At 41.5% G+C, this 20,000-nt stretch overlaps 1 long non-coding RNA gene across 1 annotated transcript in view; it reads left to right on the forward strand.

The window, feature by feature from the left end:
- LOC122788321 overlaps positions 1 to 20,000 on the forward strand; it is a 121,209-nt gene that overhangs the window by 48,224 nt on the left and 52,985 nt on the right. The window contains exon 2 of the long non-coding RNA XR_006362636.1: positions 19,900 to 19,941. This is a non-coding gene — a long non-coding RNA (uncharacterized LOC122788321). The remainder of the gene's footprint in view (positions 1 to 19,899; positions 19,942 to 20,000) is intronic.

Consider the following 20,000-nt stretch of genomic DNA (forward strand, 5'->3'; position numbering starts at 1 on the left):
TCCTTTTCTGAGAGTACAGACTGTCCAATTCCAGGTCGGAAAGATATAATCCAAAATTCCTCAGTTTCAGCCAGATTAATCCTACGAGCCTTGGGATCAGTGTCTGCAATGATGGTTCTAGTTCCTCAAGATTTCATATGAGGATTCTGCAGTGGGTGTTGGGCTGGTGTAAAATAGACCATTGAGATGCTATGTCCACCCAGATCAAAATAACACAGGCATGCAAAAAATACTTCTGGTGGATTTGATCAGATCAGGTTCTGCAAGGCCGTCTTTCATTCTTCCTCAGCCCAAGGCCAGAGTTACCATGGGTGCTTCCCAAATTGGGTTGGGTTTTTTTTTTTGGAAAGACTGCCCAAGGCATGTGCCCCCCCCCCCCCCCCCTCAGAGGCCAACATGCATATCAGTGTCCTGGAAATAAGAGCAGTAGTCTTAAAACTGCAAGCCTTTCAAGACGCTCTCCCTTTTGGGATATTGCAATTCGGACAAAATAGGTCTGTAGTTTGATACATCAACAAATTAGGTGGAAGCAGATTTTAACCCTTGTGTCAAGAAGCCCAAGAATTTGTCAATGGGCAATCCTCTTCCAGCTGATTTCTAATGGCAACGTACATCCCATGGAAATCCAGTATGATAGTGGACAAGTTGAGCAGGTTTATTCTATTCCCTCATGAATGGTCTCAACAAGGAACTGGTGGAAATGATTTTTCACCAATGGGGCCAGCCATGGTGTGACCCAAGTCTACTGCTGGGGGAGTCGCCAAGCGACACTTTTCTACATGACTGGCCCCTGGTCTCTTCTATGCTTAGCCCCACCTCCATTAACCCCCAAAGTTTTACAGAAAGCATCCCAGTTGAAAAGCAAAGTCATCCTTATTGGCACCAATTTAGTTCCTCTTCCTTTGGCCTCATCTAGTCTACCATTCTTGGAATCTGGATCCAATTCTAGACCTTCTGTCTCACCCAGCAGACATGATTCACCCAGCTATCTCAAACCTAAAACTGACCATATGGTTTCCCCATTTCCATTGATAGCCAGACAGCATGTGCTCTCTTCCCCTGTTCGTCATCTACTTTGTCTTCCCACAATGTATCCACAAGGAAACTTATTACAGAAGTAAATAGAGATTTGTTTTTTGGGCACAGCAGAGGCATGTTGACCCTTTTTCAGGAACCGTGCATAGTGTCCTTGAATTTTTTAGCAATAGTATTCCACAAAGGAGCCAGATCCTCAACTGTTTGGGTACAGCTAACTGCAGTTTCTAATTTTCATGTTGATATTGAAAACTCCTTTGCTTTATCTTAACTTTTGTAAAGCCTTTTTGAGAGGTACCCTTCTTTTGAGACCCACCCCCTTAATAAGGCTCCAACTCTGCCATGGGACTCAAATTTACAGGTTTTAATTCATTCCCCTTCTGAATCCGCAGCTAAATGTGAACTCCACTTTTTGACCTGGAAAACTATATTTTTGGTAGCCATCACCTCTGCTAGAAGACTGTCAGAACTTCAAGCACCATCCTCTAAACCTCCTTAATTAGTATTTCATAAGAAATAGGGTAGCTTTATGTACCAATCCTTCCTTCCTTTCTAAAGTGTCAGAATTAAATATCCACAAATCTGTTAATTAGCCAGTTTTTTCCCAAATTTTAGAAACCAAAAGTGAATATGTTGCTTACTGGATGTTCATAGGCAACTGCGTTTTTACTTGGGTATCCTGAAAAAATTTTTATTAATTTGGTCTCCTTTGCAGATTCCAAATTGGGAAAAACTGTCAAAGGTAACCTTTAGCAGATGCTGACTAATTTTTGCATATCCTTTGTCTGTAACAAATGGGCCTGTCCTTACCAAAACCTTTCAGAGCCCATTCAACCAGGTCCAGAGTAATGTCCTTTATATTTTTACCCAGGGCTTCCATGAATGATGTGTGGCTACTACTTGCACTAATCCTCATACCTTTTATTACTTACAAATTGAATGTGGTCTTGAGGGAAAAGCAGCCTTCAGCTCAACTGTGCTCAAGAATGTCCTTCCTTAGTCCTCCAGGGATTTCAGGTTGCTGGGAACTCTGTCCTAATTGTTGAGCAATGAATAAAAAGTAACTTTTTTTTTTTATGTGATATGTACTCGCCATAATGTTCATCTGTGTTGTCCATTTTAATTCTTCCTCTACTGCCCTCCCACAAGCCCGTGCCTTTGAACTAATGACCTCTGGAAGAGCGAGACCTTGTAAGGAAACCACTGCCTCTTTATGTTGAGCTCCAGATATGGATTTCTGTTACCTGTATGCTAATGTTTGTTTTGATACTATAAGCCAGCAAACAAGATCTGAGGCGTGTTAGGAGCTTGAGAGTTTTCTGGTGGACATCATCTGAAAATAACAGCCGAGTTGGATCCAAGGGTCCGATCTGAACCCAATTGTTGAAAAATGCACAACACAGATGCAACTTTTTTGGGGGGCAGAATATAAATGCATGCCAGTGTACTACCTTGCCAATGACCCTATATTACTGCAAGTCTATTATTGTCTGTTTTCCTCCTGCGTTATTATTGGAACCTTGTTGTAATGCATATTGTTACCTCATTTTCCTTTGGTTATTCAGCGTAGGATCATGGATATTCTTAAGTCCTTTCTTTGCCATGTTCACTTCATTTCCATCTCTCTCCTCTTAACATTCCTATTTGTACCTTGTACTTAATTTGCTATTCTTTGCTCCTTGCCCATGCTAACAGTCCCATTTGCATTCCATAAATGATAAGGCAGTCATTCCAATAAGTTTCTATTACTTTTACATATTCTGTGTGAGTTTTTTGAATATTTGTTTTTAGCTAAATACAAGCATTGAATGTTTAGTAGACTGATCTTGTATGCAATTGCAGCTTCTCCTCTCAATTTGAGCCAATATCACTTTTTTCTTAGACTTTGTTAATCTCAGTAAAAATACTCAAACTGTGCCTTATCATTTTTAATCCTCCATCCCCATCCATAACAAACTGGTATATGCACTTTCCAAAAAGGGAAAGAAATCCCTATTTACATGAGCAGATGCTCCAAATAGTCATCTAATACCCACATGCTTTAGCCATTGCATATTTTGGTTTAATCGTGCCAAAATGCATGTTAGAAACAGTGTTCCATCCTGTACCCACACTATCCATTCTGGTTTATCTCAACTTCCCACCAGGTGTAAAAAAACAACTTGCGTACTCAACTGTTTTTAAGGAGGAGTGCTCTGGCTACCATTAATTATATTGATTTTGCTTTCCTCTGATTTTATAGTGAAATTATTTTTACTACTGGAAATCTGTATATTCCCTTCAGTGCATCAGACTCCATTTATATTCACTCTAATGCTTATTTTTTCGCCTTTAATTTCTAATTTTAGAGTTTTCCTATACAAGTGCCACAAAGTTCAAGGTTCAGTCATTTTCTGATGAATTCCCTGTGCTTACAGACAGTTCATCTTGAACTGCAGAGCTCTGCTGGTAGATGAAAATTCTAATGGTTAAGCAATTGTATGCTCATTTCAAGTGCTAGGAGACTATTATTTTACATGATTTTAGTGTGCATTTCCATCTGTATGCATAATACCAGGGGACAACCACAATTTAAATACACCTTTCCCTTCACTTCAACTTCTTCCCCTTAGAAGCCCAACACTATAACATCATATTTATATTTATTTTGAGTCTTTTATTATAGTATTAATCTGATATATTACAGTTGAAGGAAAAAAAGCTTTCCTACTTTTGCCATCACTACCATTAAAAGTACTCGCTGACAAGTCTTTCACGATACTTAAAAGTACCTCTGTATACTGTACAGAATGACTGACTTTACAGTGTAACATGACTTTATTGCTAGAAATTTGTTGTACACAGATTCCTAGCCTTTTTATTTGCAGTTAACATCTTTCTCTCTTAATTCAATAACCTAAACCCTGACAAAGTGGGAGTTGTTCCTTAAGAGTCCCCTTTACAATTTAAAATGGTCTGCAAACTTACATTTTTTCCCTTCTTCTTGCAGAAGGAAGTTTCTCCTGTCCAAAATCCATTTTACAGAAACGACACTGTACAGTTCATTTTGTTTTCTACTTTCGCATTGGGTGATCAAGATGATGGTCCCTGTTCAACTCCAAGATATTTGTTTTTTGTAGTCTGATCTTGATCTTTCTGGAAGAGGTTTACTGGCAGGTTAATCTTGCTGGGTTAACTGTCTAATCTGATGTCCATCTTGACAGATGGGTTCGGTTCTGACATCGGAACGGACTTTGCAGTTACTGCAGCTCGCCCCAGCCAAAAATTCTCTACTTTCACCTTTATCCAGAATCCCCCTCTCAATTACCTAAGATATTATTTGCCATTTTCCGAAAACTGTCGTGTCTAGCTACTCTCCCGAGCGCTAGTAGGTTTAGGTAAATTTTTTGTCTTTTCCTTACAGTTTCTCTTCATCTTTCTCTTTACACTTAGTATCATCATTGATGCACAAGTGTAAAGGGTAGAAGTATTTCCCGTTATCTTTGTTAATTCCACCCCCGTAGTCTGTCCCGCCCCTGTACATGCTTGTGTATTTCTACAACTATCATTGCGATAGTCCCTTTCCCTTTTTTTTGTTCCTTTATAAAAAAAATAAAAACATAGTAAAAAGAATATCCTTTCTGCTGTCACTTTCCTTTTCTTTGTGGAGGGATATTTTTCTTAGCTTTGCCCCCCCCCCCCCAGCTGCTTTCCTCCCTTTGACATGGCTGAGAAAGGTAAGGGCCCTGCTGGTTTAAAAAAAAAAAAAATGCCGGAAGTGTGGCCATAAAAATTCCCTAGTCAGATTTTCATTCTTTGTGTGTATTGTCTTGGCCCCCACCCCTTACAGGAAGACTGTAACATCTGTTTGCCTTTAACCACCAGGCTCTTGTGGAAAGCATAATAAGCTTATTTTAAAAGGACTTCTTTCAGCATTTGTTGAATCCTTATCTGCTGTAGATAAAGCAGAGACTGATGTTTTTATCACCTTCATCTTAGTATTCTATGGAAAACTAAGAAAATAAGTCTGTCTCTGTTCCAACTTCCCTTTTGGTTACAAAAGCCAAGAAATTGTGCTGCTGACACTCTGGTGGTGTTGTCTATTCCGGTGCTGATTGCAGTTTCGAACCCTTTCACATTGAAGACTTGATACAGGAATTGACTACTGCCTCACCTGTTAAGACCACTTTGCCTAGAACTACCTACTCTCCGTCAATTAATTCCTTTCATGGAGAGTTCCCAGAAGTCTTTTTACAGAGGCCCATGTCCCCTTCCGCTTTGTCCGCTCCACCAAAAGTTTTTCAGAACTCTGTGTGAAGAGGCTAATGAATAACATTTTATGGTCTAGAAGCCTTTAAGGTACCATTAACTCCTCCTTTGACCTCTTATGAGGTCTTAGAGTCTTCTGTTCCAAGTCTCCTGGTGCTGATTTTACTGGCCCAGGCTGTTGTCCCCCTGAAGATCTCTCATTTGGAGACTTAGAAATCTTGAAATAAAGGGGTGGCTGGAAGTCCTAAAACCCTTCCTGGTATAGACAAAGGGGTTAGCTTTTGATTCTGTGGTCTTAGTGGCTGTCCCTAAAAAGGAACTTGCTTAAGAGTTCCTCTGTCCCATCTGCCCAACAAGGAGTCTTGAGCTGTGGACAGATTTTGGGAAGGGAGTCTATGCTTCATCAACCTTGTCCTTGAATGTTTTGGCATATTTCACCAGACTCCGAACAGGATCTGATTTAAGGAGTTATCGGACACCTTGGCAGGAACTGTAGCTGAAGGAGTCCAAGAGAAAGTGGCTTAAATTGGCCAGTCTGGAGTCTGCGTCCAAGTCGTCCATGAGGCTGATTTCCCCCATCCAGCTGAAGGGATGTCTAGAGCAGCGAGTACAGGTGTAGTCGGAGACCTGCCTGGATGTGCCTGTGACTTTGCGGAGCTATTAAAGTCTTATTTTGTCAATGTTACCTTTGATGGAACATCTTTTTTGGCCCAGAAACGAAAGAGACTTTATCCGGGTGTGAGAAGGATGGCAGTTGCAGCCTCAAGTGAGGCGCTACTACTGCCATGCATTTGGTGAACATCCTGGGGGCTAGGAACCAGAGGAGTGGTGGAAAAATGTGGTTCAAGAAATCCCAAGGGCCTCTTCAAGACACCCACAGAGGAATTTACCCCAGGGGTAGAGGGGGCAACCAAAATGGAAGATGCCGCCCTCATGGAAGAGGTGGTCTGCAAAATCAGGGCTTCAGGGATTCCTTCCCAGCCAAGCCCTTTCAGCGCTCCTGAAGGGAAGCCCAATTTGTTTTCCTCTGGAGGGAGTTGGGGGATGCTTATCCTTTCACCTAAACTCCTTGCACCTAAACACCTGGCTAAAGTTAAAAGATTCTTGGGTGTAACTGTAAATATTCAGAGGCTGTATCATTCCCTTTTCTTAACATCCCCCATTCACAAGAAAATCCCCAGTCTCTCACCCAATCCGGAGGGATTCAGCAGTGCAAGACCTCCAGACGAGTCATCCAGCAAGTCCCTCCAGACCAGGAAGGATCCAGAACCTACTAAAGATTCTGTTTAGTGCCAAAAGACAGGGGACTGGAGACCAATTTTGGATCTCTGTGTACTGAGCAAATCTGTTTGGCAGACAGAGTTCTGGATGGTTATGATACAGTCTATTCTCCCCTTTCTGAAGAAAGATGACTGGATGGATATGCGCAGTAGACCTTCGGATGCATATAACCATGTGAGAAAGGACAAGCGCTCCAGAAAGTTCCTCTGCTTCAAGCTGAGAGCCAGTCATTACCAATTCAGGGTACTTCCAGTTGGACTTCCCATAGCCCCCAGGGTGTTCACCAAATGCATGGCAGTAGTAGCACCTTACCTGAGGCTGCAAGGATTAAGTGTTTTTGTACTTGGATGACTGGATCATAACCACTTTGACCAAGAATCAGTTAATAGTAGCCACAGACTACACCCTCAACATTTGTGCCCATCTAGGAATTATGGTAAATCTAGAAAAATTTACATTTAATCCTGACACAAGGTTTTAGAATTCGTAGAGGCAGTAGTGAATACTCAAACAATGATAGAATCTTTTCCTCCAGAATGGCATCAGAGAATTGTGGTTCAGGTTCAAAAGTTAATTCAGAGAGAAAATTCCGGAACAATTAGTCTTCTAAGCTCTAGGAGCCATGGCAGTCTCTAACTCTAGTGTCGCTAGCCAAGTTGCACATGAATTTTTGCAATGGCTATTAGCCTGTCAGTGGCCTATCCTTCACCACCTGCTGTCAGACCAAGTACTGATCACCAGTCCTTGCCAAATGGATCTTCGTTGGTGGATATATTCTGAACAAATTCTTTACAGCTGTCAATCTGTTTTTCTGGAGCCCCCAGCCAGTGACCATGGACGCTTCCCAGATTGGGGGGGGGGGGGCATTATCTGGCAAGTCTGTCTTAAGGCACTTGGTCCCCATTACAGGCCAACTTGCACGTCTGTTTCCTGGAGATAAGAGCAGTGCTTCTTGCATTGCAGGCCTTTCAGACGGCTCTTCCTCAGGGTGCTATTGCAATTCAAATTGACAGTATGTCAGTGGTTTGGTACATGAACGAGCAGGGTGGAACCAAGTCTTACCCCCTTTGTCGAGAAGCCCTCAAAGAGTGGCAATGGGTAATCCTGTCAAACTGCTTTCTAATAGCAAAGCACATTCCAGGGAGTTCCAGTATGATTGCAGACGAGCACTCTGAAGAACACAGTAATCTTGTTCCCTTTTGGCATAGAGAAATTTGGTTCCTCATTCTTTGGCCTTACTTGATTCAACAACCTTGGATTCTGGACCCAGTGCCTGATCTTCTGTCCCACCCAGACTGTTTTGTTCATCCAAACATTTGGAACCTCAAGCTGACTGTGTGGTTCCTCCAATTCCATTAATTGCCAGGCATCCTGATATTTCCTCTCGGTACCCTATACCCGCGGTGGTGGTGCTGCGGTAGCGTTGTCGCCTCACAGTAAGACGCTGTCCGGTTCGATTCTCAGCTAGAGCGTCTTCTGCGTGTAGACATGCGTGAATGGGCTTACCTTTGTTGAAGGTTGTGCGTCAGGGCTTGTAACTCGGCACGTAAAAATAAATTGCCAATCATTGGGGGACTGGAGTTCCGCTGTGGCAACCCCTAACCGGGAAAAGCCGAAAGACGCAACAACTCTACATCCTTTTAACGTCTCGTAATCCTTCCATTAGAAAACTGTTTAAGTGGAAAAGATTTACAATTTGGGCCCATGAAAAGAAAACTGGTCTTTTTTTTTCCCTGCTTTCATTAGAGCATGTTTTAGATTTCTTAGCATTTTTCTTCCGTGCTGGAGCTTCTCCATCCACCATTAAACTACAATTGGCTGCAATTTCTAATTTTCACAACTTAGTAGAACATTCTTTAGTCTCTCTCAGGCTTTGTCAATCATTCTTAAGAGGCACATTTTTGTTAAAACCCCCATTAAAAGATCTGACTCCTCCTTGGGACCTGAACTTGGTAAAAAGGCAGTAATGCATATATATGTATTGATTCATGGGATTTTTTAAAGAAAATGGATGGAATTGAATATAGTAATGACTATTCATTCATCACTATAGATGTTATCAACTTGTATAGTGTTATTCCCCATGAAATAGGACTTTAATGGTTTTGTGAATACCTGCAAACAAAGCACATTGGTCAGGACAAAATTAACCTATATGAACAAATGATGGATATTGTATTAAACAATTTTATTTTGTTAGTGAGTACTTTTTACAGAAGGAAGTTGTCGCAATGGGATCTGCATGTGGTGGCTTGTATGCCAATATCATTATGTTGGAGTGGGAGAAATGCTTCGTTTTCCCATCCCAATATCCATTCTGTAAAACGTATGTTTGTTATTTGGACGATATATTTATTTTGTTGAATGGACTAATGGATTTGATTGATAATTTTATTACTTTTGTCAATGGCACTAACACATTTTTAAAATTTACACACTCAGTAGGCAGTAACAGCATTTCTTACTTAGACGTTTTGTTAGCAAAGAATGAAGCATTAAATTGTTTTGTTGCTGAAATATTTCATAAGAAACATTCGGACCGTTTTCTGCATTTTATTAGTGTCATTAATTTAGCCAAAAATGGGCTGTAATTAAGGGACAGTTTGTGCGTGCAGCCCAGATGACTACTGAATGGAATACTTATTTAGTGGAATGCAACTTTCTTATACAGATGTTCATTAGAAGGAAATATCCAGTGAAACTAATTGATCAAATAACTAATTACGTTAATAAGAGACCAGAAGGTCACTTTGTACCTATTCTAAATATTAGAGGTTGGGAGAATAGAATTTAGTACTAATGAGTCATAAGTTTTACCTGACTCAGGTCCTGCAAACCTTATTGACAAGAAGGTGGATGAAAATAATAAATCATATCAGAATAGTTTTATAACTACGACAGTGGCACAGAAAAATAATTTTCTTGGGTGGCAAAAGCCAGGGTACCTTTTTGGCTCTGCTTGTATAGGCCCCGGGGCAGATAGCCTAGTACCTACCTATGAGCCTATGCACCAAAATGAAGAAGGGGACATGTGTATAAATGTGGAAGATGCAAGTTTTGTAGCAATATACTTGAAGCTGAAGTTGTCGAAGTCAATGGAATTTGGATCGGTGGTAAATTCTCTTGTAACACAGAGAGAATTGTTTATTGCGCCCTATGTGTACTTTGCTCATGTTTTCACATTGGCAAGACTGAACGAAAGTTGAATAGAATAGGTGAGCACCTTAGGGATATTCGTGATGGGCACGACCATAATGCATTAGCCAAACATATTAATACATACCCAGAACACTATTTTAAATTTTTTATACTGGAAAGTGTGGTGTATTCCATTAGTGGAGGTGCTTGGCCATACTATTTAGAAAAAATGGAACTAGCCTGGCAGTTGCACTTGAATGCTGCATGTTTGCCAGGCTTAAATGATAACTTTTCCATTAGTAGTTTGCTAAAAATAAAAGCATTAGGTAGAGACTAATGGAAATTAACCTTTTAACTCTCTAGTTATTTTTTTAACTTATTTATTTAGTTGGTATTTATTAGATTTACATATTGTATTATGAAGTTTTATGTTAAGTATCGGCCTTTTAGACTATTGGAGAAGGTGGTAGTGTTCTACTATATATTTTGATTGCTCGAATTTCTTCCCATTTAGTTGTCTCACTGTATTAAATATATATATTTAAAAAGTTTTAATCTATGCAATACGAGCATTTAAACCATATGTTGCACATTTTTATGACCATTGCTATATTCTGTCATATAAGAGTTTAGGACGTGTTTTTACAAAGCTGCCAATACTTTATATGGAACCTAATTTAGGATTCCATGTTTATTATGCATTTGTTTATCTTTTGGCAGTTGCATGATTGCACATGAACAATTATTGTTTATATTTATTGGAGTACTGCCAATATATTACTATTTTATGCATGCGTATTGCACTTTTATATGGTTTTCAGCTCAATGTTCTTTTTAGATATACTGTTTCTTTAATTAGAACTTTTTGCTCTGCCAGGAAGTAATGTCATTTGGTAGGGAGATTCAGTGTTTTTAGTATTTAAACTCCTGTTTTAATGTTCGGTTCTTGTTTGATAAAGTCTCCTGAATTGTATAATTGGAGACAAAATTGCTTATTATTTTACTTTGGTGAATACTGATAATTATCTTTATTCTAATAAAGGACTGTCTTTAGCATTCTGCGTTGGTATATACTTGCCAGTGGACTCAATTCCGTTTTTTGGATTTACTTGTTGGTTTCTTTTCTATCACAGTAATACATTCCCCTTTTGAACCCTCTGCAGAATGTGATCTGAAGTTTTGATCTTGGGAGATGCACTATTTGATAATCATTACTTCTATCAGAAGGATTTCAGAAGTAAACGCCTTATTTGAACCTCCTTAACTAGTTTTCCATAAAAATAGGGTGTCCTTCTGAACAAACCCCTCCTTTCTACCCAAAGTAGTATCAGGCTAGTATTAGCCAGACTATTAATTTACTGGTCTTCTTCCCAAATCATTGTAACAAGGAAAAATACGCCATATGTTTACTAGATGTCATAGACAATTACATTTTCATGTTCGCAGAATGAAAAATCTAAGACAATCAAGTAAACTGTTTTTCTTTTTCCAGTGCAAAGTTGGGCAAGGCAGTCAGCAGGATTACCCTCCAAGTGGCTGAAAGACTGCATTTCATTCATTTATGATGAGAATAAATTAACCTTCCCTGAACCTGTCAAAGCACATTCTACAAGGTCTATAGCCACTTCAGTGGTCTTCCACTCTAGACATTCAGTGGATGACGTGTGCAGCAGCTGCTTGGACTTCTCCCAATACATTTATTACTCACTACAAGCTGGACTTGGTCCCTAGAGGTAGAGCATCCTTTGGCTTGATGTTGCTCAGGAATATCTTTCCATAAGTTCACCCACGTTTTAGGTAGTTAGGGACTCTGTCCCATCTGTCAAGGATAAAATGAAGATTGACAGCATCAGATAAGTTATGTACTCACCATAACGTTCCTTCTGTGTTCTCTCTTCATTTATCCTAGACTCCCCACCCCCCCACCCGATTGTTTTGGTGGAGCGGATCACATACACTCAAACTATTTTGTTAATCAAACACAGTGGATAAGGCTTCTATCGGACTTGCTTCTAATATTTGTGTGTGTCTCCTAAATGCATACATAGTTTTTGTTCCTGTGTCTTCTGAAACCTCGATCTGAGGTAATTGAGAGGGAGGTATTCTGGGTAGAGGTGAAGCTGGACAGTTTTTGGCTGGCGCAAGCTGTAGTAATGGCAGAGTCAGTTCTGATGTTGCAACCAAACCCAGCTGTCAAGGATAAATGAAGATAGGCAACACAGATGGAACGTTATGGTGAGTACATAATTTCTTTTTCCTCCTCCTCCTGTTTTGAATCTAGAAATATCTCTGATCCTTCTGAAAATAATATTCTAAATACAGCTGGATATAGTAACTTGAATCTGCACCTTCCTGCTGACATCCTTTGATTTACAGGGATAAATTCATCTGTGTGGTGTTCAGTGAGTAATCCTTCTTTTTTCCATGAGCTGTCTGTATCCTCAATTAATACTACCTTTCTGCCGCAATTTTGTCAGAGCAGCTCCTTTTCCTGATATGACTACATCTTTACTACTATGTGTTGTTTTAGCTGTAGGACTTTTGGGCAATGCAGTAGTTAACATTGTTGCCTCACAGCAAGAGGTTCTCCAGTTCGATTCTCAGCTTTGGTGCCTTCTGTGCAGAGTCTGCATGTCCTCCCTGTGTTCACGTGGGTTTCCTCCAGATATTCCTGTTTCCTCCCACATTCCAAAGATGTGCATCTGGAGCATTTCTTCCTGGGTCTCTGCTGAAAACTCTATCCTAGTTGGACTTGACTGGTCAACAAATGTTAAATTATTTCTTATGGCCAAATCTCGAGCATTGATGCAGTGTGCCCTTTCAGTTAACAAATCCTACATAAAGTACCAGTCCAGTGGGTTGTTTGAACTTTCAGATTAATGTATTCTATTCCTTGTTTCTGTGGTACAGCACAAAAATTAGTTTTTTTTTTCTGTGGACTCTGCCATTTAGATCAATAGTTTTTTTTTTTTATGGTACTTCTCGATAAGGCTCCTTTTCAGTCCGTCTTTTTTTTCATCCCAGCCTCTTGGTTACTGTAGTTTTGTCAGTTCCTCTGAGTAACTGCTAAAGTTTCTGCTGTTCTTTCCATCTTTTTGCATTTGACTGTATTTCTCCATGTGACTTGAAACACCTCTGAATGCATTAGATGTATGCTGGAAACCATTCTCCTACCGAGGATGAAAACAACTGTTTTTGGTGAACAGCTACAAGACTCTGGGTTCTGCAGGAATTTCGAAGAATGCCATTAGAGGGTGGATGATGGTATAGAGACTTGGGAAGGGTGTGATTTCTCATTCAAACTTCTGTTTTTGACTTTGGGATGGTAGAATCATAGAAAGTTCAAGGCTACTGAGTCTTGTGACAATTACCCACCGTAGATTGTACCTCCGAAAAATTTAAAGAGAAACTATGAGAAATCCTACCCTTCCCTAGGGTACTTGTTAGATTGACAGGTCACTAACACTATGGGTCATTCCAATCCTCCCTATTAAAAATGGAGTCTGCAATTGTTATTTTTTTAGAGATCTGATAAGAATCCTGTTTGTAACATTGCCTGAAAAACATAGTTCATTCTCCTGAGAATTTTACTAATGTTTTTCACAAATGCAAAAGGAATGGTCTGATGTTCTTCATTCCTTACTGATGGGTGTTGGTTCCATCTTCGGAACCGAGCCGGCCTTATAACAAGCTCATGCCAGCCAAAAGACTCTTGAGCTAAACGTTTACCCACAATGTCCTTCTCCCTGTTGCTTCAGATCTCGTTTGCCACGTTGCAATAAAGCCATGTCAAGCCAGCTCTCAGGTAAGTACTTTGAAAATATTAGAATTACTTGTTATAATTTCTGATATTTTTCTTTCCTAATTTACCTACTACTGTTACCATTTGGTATAGGCCCTTTCTCCCCTCCACCCTTGTGGCAACTTCAGATACCATTGTTGGTATTTCCTTCCCCCTTCTTTCTTCTTTTTTTCTTTAATATAAAAAAAAAATCCCATCTAACTTCTCCGGTTGTTTTCTTGTGATAGCTAGTTAATCTCTTTAGCATCATGTCAGAAAACAAGGGAGCTTCTGGTTTCAGATAGTGCAACCAGTGCGGCCCCAAAATGCTGAATTCAGATACCCATGACTCTTGTGTGTACTGGTGGTGTGTACTGTGGGTGTTCCTCAGCTCTCTCTCCAACCACCTTGCTCTATTTGTAAAGGGTTTAGCTACAGAACCCTTAATGAAATAAAAAAATTAATCTTGAAGGGTCTCCTTAAGACACCCTTCTCAGAGGCTATTTCTGGGTCAGAGGGCTCATCCCCTCCCAGTAAAGAACAGCGAAAGAGACCGTACTAGTTCCTTCATCACCTTCAGGTGACAAAAAGCAGGAACCTGGACAAGATTCCAAAATTGACTGCTTCGTCTTCAGGAACAAAATAGAGTTCCATGGCACAGTCTGTTGTGGTACTGACCATGGTGCCATCCTCAATCTTTGTCTTCAGCGCCAGTCATAAGTGTCTATGGCACTGACCATAACAAAGCTCGTATTCTCTGCTTCAGTTTCACCTTTAATTTTGACTGCCAGCACAGTCCATGACTCTGGGACAGAGCTCGACTCTTTCTGCTCCAGGAGTTTCTGTACCAGACACACCTTCCACACGTCTCCAAGACTTCACTGCCAATGGACCATACAGCTTGGGCCCAATATTCACCAATGGTGGATCTCATCCTTTTGTAGCAATTCAGCTCTTTACTGCAATGACCTGACCAGACTCCCCATCGGGGATATCCACACAATTGACCAGGAGCCTCTCTGAATTGAATGTGGTGCATCTTGTTGATCAGCTGATGTTGGCAAGGGAGACTAGACTACAACACCTTCCAAAACTCCCCTCCCTTCAGGAGTTGGGAGTCTTATTTTTTTTTTGTTTTTTTTTCCCCATGGACTCGAGCATATTTTCCTTCTTTGACCACCGTGCAGGTATCAAAGACCCTGGAACCGATGCCTTTATCGGTACCCATTGCTTCAGTTCCACTGGTGGATCGCTCCGTGGTTCTGGAGCCGACCTTTTGGCCTTCGGTTCAGTCAGAATCGAGCCTCTCTCAGGATTATGAGTTGACTAGGCATTGTGGTTCCTAGCATGGGAGTCTAAATGGTACTTGGTCCTCTTGAGACTCCGTCCTTGGGAGCTGGCCCATTAGAGCAGGGTTTGACCCCGGTTCCAAGGTTGTCCTTTCCAGTTCTCGGCTCCCATCCCTCTTTGGTTAGGCCGGCTTTCCAGTCGATGGAGAGGGACCTTGCCTCTGTAGGAAAGCAGTCAGCATCTGAGTATCAGTTACCACAAGCCACCACTTCACGACATCAAGCACCAGAGCCTCAGGATTACCTACTGCAGGGTGCCCCTTCTTCCTGCTAAAGGGGTACCACACAAGAGGACGTGCAAGAGGAAGCACGTGGACTCCCTTGAAGTCTCTCACCTGAGGACATGGACAACAATGAAGGGGAGGGGTCTTCACAGTCGGCCCTTGATGTTTCTTTCGAAGACCTACTTGAGATATTGAAACAGAGGTGACTGGAAGCCCACCAACTCCTCTTCTGAGAAGTTCATTTTCCTGCAGGCTTTTCATGCTCTACCTTATACTTCCTGGGTGACCCCGGCTGGTTCAGCTAATCCTGCAGCACGTATGGAAGGGTCCCGAAACTATTAAACCAATCCTGTGGAGTTCAGACAAGATTTTATTCCCTCCTGAACAGAATCCTCACTGGTCCAAGGGTCTTCAAGTAGATGCGATGGTGGTGGCTGCCGCAAAGGAGCTTGCCAAGGAAAGCCAGACTGTCCAACCCCCAAACAGGGAGTCTCGGACGGTGGATAGGTTAGGGAAGCAAGTCTTTGCGTCATTGACCTTTTGTTAGGTCTTTGAATTATCAGGCACACCACCAGGCTTCAGAGAGACCTAGTCTCAGAACTCTCCGAAACCTTAGGAGCAGTCTCTTACGAGGTGCAGGGCAAGGTTGCCCCGCAAATACCCTGGAATCCGTATCAAACTCCATGTGTTTGATTTCCCACGCCACTGAAGGAGTGGCTAGAGCAGCGGGCTCGGGTGTTGTCATGAGACGTCCTGCCTGGATGCGCGTCTCTGACTTTGCGGACGCTTTTAAGTCTACCTTTCTTAATGCTCCAGTGTTATATAATATAATATTATATATTGTTTGTTTGTGTGTGTATATTGTGTGTGTATGTGTATATTGTGTATATGGTGTGTGTGTGTGTGTGTGTGTGTGTGTGTTCCCTTTTCGGCCTGAAAGTGAGACATTGGCCAGGTGCGAGAAGGACTGCAAGATCCTGTCTGCCATGGGGCATATGTTTTTCCACCCCTCAATGTCCCTTCTCTAGGAACCAGAGGAGTGGTAAGATGTGGCACAAGAAAATGCAGGGTCCTTTCTGTGATGCACGTGGTGAGTATGGGGCAGATGGGATAATTCATCTGGAAGGTTCCTCTGTAGGGGCAGAGGGGGTTTGCGTAACCAGGTATTCAGAGATTTATCTGGGCAACACTCTCAGCGCTCGTGAGGGGTGGCCCAATTTACTTCTGGAAGCAGTCGGGGGGGGGTGTTTCTCCTTGCACCATTCTGCCTGACTAACAGATTTATGGATGCAATAGACCAGAGGTATCCCATCCCATTCGATCTTTACCGAACGTCATCAGGACGAATCCCCAACGTCCCACCTAGCTGCAGGGAAATGGCCGTGCAAGAAATTCAAAAGCTGCTTCAAAAGTCATTCAGACAGTCCCACCAGACCAGATAGGATCCGGATTCTACTAAAGATTCTTTAGTACCAAAAAGACAGGGGACTGATGACAAAGTCTGGATCTCTGTATCCTGAACAAATTTGTCAAACAAGAAAAAAATCTGGATGGTCACTGTTCCAGTCTATCCTTCTGCTTTTGGAGAAAGATTACTGGATGTGCTCAATAGATCTTCAGGATGTGTATTACCACACAAAAATGGACAAACTCTTCAGAAGATTTCTTTGCATCCTGCTTTGAGCCAATCATTTTCAATTTTGCACACTGCCCTTTGGACTCTCTACAGCCCCCAGTGTGTTTACCAAGTGCATGGCAGTGGTAACGGCTCACTTGAGACTACAAGGATTCCGGGTGTTTTTATATTTAAACAATTGGCTCCTCACTGCCCTCACCAAGCGTCTACTGGAGATGGCTCTAAACTATACTCTGAAACTAGCAAAATTCCTGGGAATCTCTCTAAACTGAGGAAAATGCACCTTGTTTCCCATTCAAACATTGGAATTTATAGGAGCAAATTTCAATGCACATGCCTGCCTAGTCTCTCTTCCAGACTACAAGGATCCCAAATCCAAGCGATACTCTGTCAAAAGTTCACCTCAGCTTGGGCAGTTCTTCAGCTCCTGGGTTCCATGGCAGGCTCGGCTCGGGCAATTAGCTCCTGGTTTCATGGTAGCATCAATCACTAGAATGCCCCTAGAAAGACTACACACAGAATTCTCCAGTGGCCGTTTCTAACAGGGTGGTACCCCTTCCACCATCCCTTGTCTTTTCAAATACAGATAACTCTATGATGCAGACAGGATTTAATATGGTGGATGAAGCCAGACAAATCTGTGGGGTCACCCATTTAGCCCACAACAGCCCAGGGCCAGTGTGACTGACTACAGACTCTTCCCTGATATGTTGGGGGGGGCTTTACTAAGGGAAGACGTCCAAGGTACTTGGTCAGACATACAGGCCAATCTTCATATCAATGTCCTAGAACTGAGGGCAGTGCTTCTAGTGGTGCAAGCATTTCAATCCATCCTTCAGCAAAGACCATTGCTGTTTAGACAACGTTAGTAGTCTGGTACATAAACAAAGGGGAACAAAGTCCTACCAGTTGTGTCGAGAGGCTATGAGAATCTGGCAATGGGCAATAGCTTCCAAACGCTTTGACTGCAACTTTTTTATTCCCAGGAGTTCCAACGTGATTATTGACAAACTGAGCAGATGTTTCCTACTGCCTCACTAGTGGTCCCTAAACCCAATTATTGCGGTGAAGATCTTCACCTGCTGTGGAGTCAGCCTTGCTGTGATTCTCCAGCAAATCACAAATGCAGCAGCTACTTTGCCCTAATTCCCCTGCAGGGTGAGTCCCTGAGGGATGCTCTGATACATGATTGGCCCACAGGACATCTGTATGCCTTCCCTCCCTTTCCCTGATTCCCCAAGTGCTAAAGAAAGCCCTTTGTCTGAGAAGCAGGATAATTCTCATTGCACCTTACTGGCCACAACAAATTTGGTTTCCCTTCCTCTGGTCTCACTTAGTATATCAACCTTGGATTCTGGGTTCAACTCCAGAATTGATCCCTTACCCACAAGGTTCAACTCATCCAAACATATCCAGTCTCAAGATGACAGTTTGGTTTCTCCACTTCCAGTAATCGCCAGGCAGAATACCCTTGCCTCCAAAGTATGCAGTATTCTTTTTTTTTTTTTTTTTTTTTTTTTTTTTTTTTTTGTCTAACAAACCATCCACCAGGAAAATCTATCTCCACAACTGGAAGAGGTTCTTTATTTGTTCCTGACAAAGACCACTAGATCCCCTGTTAGTGTAGTTTTGGATTATCTTTAATGTTTCTTCATTCCGGCGCAGCAGCCTCAACCATCAGAGTACACTTGGCTGCTATCCCAAACTTCCATAATAGATTCCAAGACTCCTCACTAATCTATTGTCATCTCTGCAAAACTTTCTTAAAAGGGGTCTCTCATATCAGACTACCTTTCAGGGAACCCATCGAACGTTGGAATTTAATGCTAATACTACAGTCGCTATTGCCATTCGAATCTGCTTCCACTTATGACTTTAAGTTCCTGTCCTGGAAATCACTATTTTTGGTAGCGGTCACCTCAGCAAGATGCATTTCTGAGCATCAGGCCTTGCGTATAAAACGCCTTTGTGTGGCATTTCATAAGGAGAGTATCGCTCTGGACTAATCCTTCCTTTCTGTCCAAAGTTATTTCAGAATTGACAGTTGACTAAATGATCGACCTACCAGTCTTTTCCCCCAACTACTCGAACAAAGGCGAATACTGCCTTAATCTGCTGGATGTGCATATGTATTATGTTTTTAAAAGATAGAACGAAGTCAATACATAAAACAGACCAGCTGTTAGTGTCCTATTTAGGCCTAAAATTGGGGAAACTCTGTCTCACAAGTAACCTTGTCCAAGTGATTTAGAAACTGTATATCCTTGATTTACCAACAAAATAAATCTCTCTACCATGCAAAGTTAGAACACACTCCACCACTTCAATCGCAACTTTTGTTGCTTTTCATGCAAGGGCTTCATTGGATGATTGTGCAGCTGCTACTTTGGCTACCCCTCATACAGTTATCACCCATTACAAATTGGATTTGGTCTCTAGGGGGAGAGCATCCTTTGACTCAATGGTACTCAGGAACATCCTTCCGTAAGGGCCTCCCAGGATTAAGGGTAGCTAGGGACTCTGTCCCATCTGTAAGGAATGAATAAAGATTAACAATGGATAAAGACGTTGTGTTACTGTAACATTCCATCTATGTTGTTCATCTTCATTCATCCATTATGTCCTACCCACCTTCAGATTCTCCAGGAGCCTCTGGGGGGGGGGGGGGGATTGGGTCATATTCCTACTTGAGGGTTTCTGCTCCGAAAAAGCCTCTGCTTTGCTCATGGCCAAATTCTATCTGAGGTAACAGGGATAAGTTCATTGTGGGTAAAAGCTTAGCTTGAGTTTGATTTGGCTTGCATGAGGTTCTTATAAGGCATTCTCTTTTCTGAGGACAGAATCGACACCCGTCAGTACACCCATCAGTAATGAATGAAATGAAGATGAACACAGATGGATCGTTATGGTAAGAACATAACTTTAGTCTTGTTGTGAGTGTCTTGTCCCACTTTGTTACTGATTTGAACAGGTCTGTCATGTTAAAATATGCAGCATTTATTTTTCTTGTGTTCCTTACTAGCAGTCACTCTTTTTAAGCATCTGTCAGATGAAGTCAAGAATGCTTGCAGAGTTCCTTTTTGTGAAAACCATGTGCAACAAACTGTAAATTGTTTTTATAGAAAGGTTCAGTTTGGTTGCATTGTTTGTAGATGGCTTCAAGTAAATTTTTCAGTACATTTATTGGGCTTTTATTTTGTTTTGTAGAACCTTGCTTGTGAATGCAGGAGCAGTGCTGAATTTCAGACTGTAAGTGCTTAATCTTTTTTTTATGTACATATTACTGAAGTTATAAAAAAAGCCAACCA

This window comes from Protopterus annectens, chromosome 13.part0, assembly GCF_019279795.1.
Source record: "Protopterus annectens isolate FY-2018-M chromosome 13.part0, PAN1.0, whole genome shotgun sequence".
Taxonomy (NCBI): domain Eukaryota; kingdom Metazoa; phylum Chordata; order Ceratodontiformes; family Protopteridae; genus Protopterus; species Protopterus annectens.